The sequence below is a fragment of the Manis pentadactyla genome, chromosome 13 (genome assembly GCF_030020395.1).
Source record: "Manis pentadactyla isolate mManPen7 chromosome 13, mManPen7.hap1, whole genome shotgun sequence".
NCBI classification, from domain to species: Eukaryota; Metazoa; Chordata; class Mammalia; order Pholidota; family Manidae; genus Manis; species Manis pentadactyla.
Window position 1 is genome coordinate 56704817 of NC_080031.1, and position 6000 is coordinate 56710816.

The following is a 6000-nucleotide window of genomic DNA, read 5'->3' on the forward strand; positions in this document are numbered from 1 at the left end:
AGACTAGAGAATCCAGACATTAACCTATACATATATGGTCAATTAATATTTGATAAAGGAGCCATGGACATACAATGGTGAAATGACAGTCTCTTCAACAGATGGTGCTGGCAAAACTGGACAGCTACATGTAAGAGAATGAAACTGGACCATTGTCTCACTCCATATACAAAAGTAAACCCAAAATGGATCAAAGATATGAATGTAACTCATGAAACCATTAAACTCTTGGAAAAAAACATAGGCAAAAACCTCTTAGACATAAACATGAGTGACCTCTTCTTGAACATATCTCCCCGGGCAAGGGAAACAAAAGCAAAAATGAACAAGTGGGACTATATTAAGCTGAAAAGCTTCTGTACAGCAAAAGAAACCATTAATAGAACATAAAGGATCCCTACAGTATGGGAGAATATATTTGTAAATGACACATCCGATAAAGGCTTGATGTCCAGAATATATAAAGAGCTCACACGCCTCAACAAACTAAAAACAAATAACCCAATTAAAAAATGGGCAGAGGAACTGAACAGACAGTTCTCCAAAAAAGAAATACAGATGGCCAACAGACACATGAAAAGATGCTCCACATCGCTAATTATCAGAGGATTGCAAATTAAAACTACAATGAGGCATCACCTCACACCAGTAAGGATGGCTGCCATCCAAAAGACAAACAACAACAAATGTTGGCGAGGCTGTGGAGAAAGGGAAACCCTCCTGCACTGCTGGTGGGAATGTAAATTAGTTCAACCATTGTGGAAAGCAGTATGGAGGTACATCAAAATGCTCAAAACAGACTTACCATTTGACCCAGGAATTACACTTCTAGGAATTTACCCTAAGAATGCAGCAATCAAGTTTGAGAAAGAACAATGCACCCCTATGTTTATCGCAGCACTATTTACAATAACCAAAAATTGGAAGCAACCTAAATGTCCATCGATAGGTGAATGGATAAAGAAGATGTGGTACATATACACAATGGAATACTACTCAGCCATAAGAAAAGGGCAAATCTTACCATTGGCAGCAACATGGATGGAACTGGAGGGTATTATGCTCAGTTAAACAAGCCAACCGGAGAAAGAGAAATACCAAATGATTTCACTCATCTGTGGAGTATAAGAACAAAGGAAAAACTGAAGGAACAAAACAGCAGCAGAATCACAGAACTCAAGAATGGACTAACAGGTACCAAAGGGAAAGGGACTGGGGAGGATGGGTTGGTAGGGAGGGATAAGGGTAGGGGAAGAAGAAGGGGGGTATTAAGATTAGCATGCATGGGTGTGTGGGAGAAAGGGGAGGGCTGTACAACACAGAGAAGACAAATAGTGATTCTACAACATTTTGCTATGTTGATGGACAGTGACTGTAAAGCGGTTTATAGGGGGGACCTGGTATAGGGGAGAGCCTAGCAAACATAATATTCATCATGTAAGTGTAGATTATTGATAACAACAACAACAAAAAAAGGAGTTCCTGTGTGGTGACCTCCAATGAGTTCTACACAAGGGTATAAAGGGAATATAAAAGTGTAGGCAAAGGGTCTGCTTGTGTTTATACAGAGGATCAAAGCCTAATTTGGCTACCCCGAAAATGAACTAAGATATGATATGAAAAAGAACTTCCAACATCAGCACTCTCTGGAAGACTCATGCCAGGAGATGATCATCAAAAAAACCCCAACAAAGATCCACGCACTGCTACAGGTGTAGATGCAGTCATCCCACCAGTTCCTGGACTTGCCATGGGAATGAAGAAGGAGATATCTAAGCTGGCCTGTGCATACAGTAAAAAAAAAAAACAAAACAAATTGGTCTGGATCTATACTGTTGGAACTCTACCAAGAATTAGGAGAAGTACAAATTGTAGCACTCCAAAATCTTACAACTACAGACTATTTACTGTTAAAAGAACATATGGGATGTGAACAGTCCCCAGGAATGGGTTGTTTTAATTTGTCTGATTTCTCCCAGACTGTTCAAGTTCAGTTGGACAATATCCACCATATCATAGATAAGTTTTCACAAATGCCTAAGGTGCCTAACTGGTTTTCTTGGTTTCACTGGAGATCGCTGGTAATTACAGGTATGCTTTGGTTATGTAACTATACTCCTATTATGTTAATGTGTTTGCGCAATTTAAGTAGTAGCTTAAAACCTATACATGCTGAAGTTACTCTACAAGAAGATATGTCAAAGAAATAATCAATCTTCCCATGTTTTCTTCCACCTGCTACTCTATAGCTTTTCTTCTTCCTTCCTAATTACAACCCTTAAATAGAATTTGTGCCTCATATCGAATTTCCCGAGTATCATAATTCTTCCAAGTGGTAAAGATACCTCAAGACAAATACTGAGCATAAAAGCCACAGGGCATAAATCTGCAAAGAAGCTAACCTTTTCAAACAATATTGCCTCTCTCACTAACCAACTTTACATTTCCCTGTATGGCCCCGGAAGATGACTGGTTAGCCAGAGATGGGTAAGATTCCTCAAGGGAGGAACAACCTAAGACAGTCACACACGCAGGTGGGCCATCAGGTGAGAAATTGGGGATCAACAGAGGTGAGGCTTAGAACCTCACCCCCTCTGATCTGAGAAAAATCTTCTGCATATGTGGATGTTTTATTGCCCTTGTGTAGCTTGGATTAACACATAGTCTACAAGCACACACCTGATCATCTACATTTGCTCTCTTACAACACTAAACTATGTTTTCTACCTTTATCTTGTATCTACCTACCACTTCAGCATTTTATTAAAAATAATAATAATAAAGAGAGAAATGCGTTATCTACATATAAATCAAGTATAAAAATCAAATGAATACTCATATTTGAACTGATTGTTTATAGTTCATAATGCATGAGCAAAAGTGAAAGTTTCTGTGATGACTGCCCTTGTACTGTTCACCATGTAACTTATTCACTATGTAAGAATTTGTTCTCCATGTAAGAACTTGTTTGTTATGCTTCAGAAGATTGGAGACTGATGTGAATTAGGCTTGGGGTGAATTAATTATTGTGCATTGAGCATTGACTCCCCTATACAGAATTTTATTGTTGTTAACAACCATTTGATCAATACATATGAGAGATGCCCTCACAACAACAACAACAAATAAAAGTACACACTTCCTATTGTAAAATAAATAAGTAACCAGGATGTAATGCATAGCATAAGGAATATAGTCAAAATATTGTAACAACTTGGTATGGTGATAGCTGGTACCTAGAATTATCATGTATATAAATGTTGAATCACTGCGCTGTACACCTGAAACTAATGTAATACTGTGTTTCAACTACCCTTCAATAAAAAATAACTATCTACAAAAAATAAAAAATAAAAAAAAAAAAAATAAATAAAAAGAGAGAGAGAGACACACACACACACACACACACACACACACACACACACACACACACACACACACACTGAAAAGTGACTGCTGGTCAACCCGGGGAGGGGTTGGGGTGAGTGAGTGGGGAAAGTAGGGAGATACAGGGACACAAAAATTCTGTCTTCATATAAGCTGGTCGTGGGGCTGAAGTACAGCATGGAGAATGCAATGATTCTGTGTCATCTTTCTGTATTGACAGATAGTAACTGCACTACTTGGGGTGAGGATTTAATAATGGGTAGAACCGTTGAATCGCTTGAAACTAACATAATACTGAATTTTAATGAGACTTTAATAAAAGTCTTACAATTCATAGACATGTGATATCTTTTAATTTACTTATGTTTTATTTTTAAATTTTTATTGAAATTAGTTGATATACAATACATTTTTTCAGATGTACAACACAATGACTTGAAAACGACATACATTACTAAATGCTCACTGCAGTAGTGTAGTTACTATCTGTGAACATACAAAGACATTACAGTATCATTGGCTATATTCTCTATACACTTCTTTCTCCCTAAAATGTCTTTCATTTTTTAAAATTATTGGCGTAAGATTTTTAATTTTTTATTATTGACTAACATTTTATTCTTATTTATGCTATTTAAATAGACTACCTAATTAATACCCTTTTTTCACTGATAGTAACATCAAAGTATTTTACTTTAAAGATGCAAATAGTTGCGCATTTGCTGAAATTCCTTTCCTGTTTTATTATGACTCTTCATGCCTTTTCTGTATTTTAATGATCATCTTTATGGAGGTGATCTCTCTCATGATTATATAACTCTCTTTTGGCTCCTCATGGTTTACATTCAAATCTATATTTTTATAATTTATGTCCAGAAGTCGCATGACAGGGCCTCCTGGGGAATATGTTCTTGGGATTTCATACTCATTTCATGTCATTAATATGTAAACAGTGGCAAATAAATTATGCCATCAATGCTTCATATTCTATGTCTGTCCAATGTGATAAAAATGATAATGAATAGCTGTGAGGATTAAATCAGCTTATATATGCATGGCACTTAGAGCAGTCTATTGCATATAAGCACTTTGCAAGGATAAGGTTTTTAATCATTGTGGGTCCTTAAGTGTATTTATTTTGTGTTTTGTATATGTGTGTATGCATATAGAATCCCACCTCAATACCATATTCATATGTGTACTATTAATCTTGTTTTATGCACAAATAAGCTTAAGAAAACTTTTAAAAATACATATTTATTCTTTTTACATTCATAGTTATGTCACTAAAGTTTTAATTTTCTTAGGCAATTTTTTCTAATCGACATGCTTCTTTTTATTCTATAGGTGAAGTGTATCCTTGTTGCATATTTTTGCTTCATTTTGTATTATCATAATGGAAACCAACATGTGCTAACACACTGGCTTTTTAGTTGTTACTCATTTTGGCTTTTAATTATGATAATTTATAACTATAATCAGTAATATTTTGTTGTATCTTCATATACTTCAGTCTTCCCCTTTTCTCTTTCTTATTCAACAATTCAATGAATCTTTACTGAATGCAAACTATACAATTAAAAATATGTTCTCTGTTCTCTTTAGGGGGTAAAAAAAGCACTATTTTATTTCTGATTCCAGGAAGTTTGCAATCAAGAGAGATAAAGTACATGCAGATAAATTATAGTACATTTTTAAAGGTTGTGATTCTAAGATGGCTGCCTGTAATTCCTCACACAAATCCTGGCCTGTTAATATTTTGGATGTTCTCCTGTATTTGTTTCATCACATGACTGAAAGGCATTTTGCAGATGTAAGTAAGTTTATAAGCCATTGACCTTCATTTAAGATCTTACATGCTTATACCTAACCTTAAGCACATGATTCCTCTAAAATAAAAACTGTTCTCTGTCTGGTAACAAGAAGGGAAAGGAGATTTGAATCCTGAGTATTTGGCATGCTATTGCTGGCTTTAAGATAGAGGGGCCATGTGCACGTGCAGGTTCTGGGCACTAAAAATAACTCTCTGAGAGCCAGTGAGAAGAAGTGACCTTAGTCCTAGAGCCGTGAGGACCAGAATTCTGCAAATAACCTGAATGAGCTTGGCGATGGATTCTTTCCCACAGGCCTCCAGGTAAGCACTGGCCACCTGATGTCATGCCTTTGGATTGTGAGAACCTGCACACAGAATCCCACCAACCTGACCTGGATTTTGATCTACATGACTGTGAGATAATAAATAAGCATTAACTTAAGACTCTGAGTTTACAGTGATTTTTCACACAGGAATAAAAAACTGATATAGGCCACTAGAGTAGTTCACTTAAAAAATTATAGGGGGTGGGAGTTAATGCAGTTAAGAATATTTGTAATCCCTGGGATGCCTTCTTTGCAAAGTTGTTCCTCCAGGGAAAATAAAAAATATGTCATTGGACATATCTTAACATTATATAAGATTTTTTAGGGAAATAATATTAATCATAAACAAACCAGTATTTGGAGTTCCTGTAATACTTTAAAAAATAAATTATTTATGATGAATCACTTCTGGAATTTTTAAGGGTGAACAGTCAAAAGAGAGTAAAAGATATACTTGTTTATATGCTGTAATTT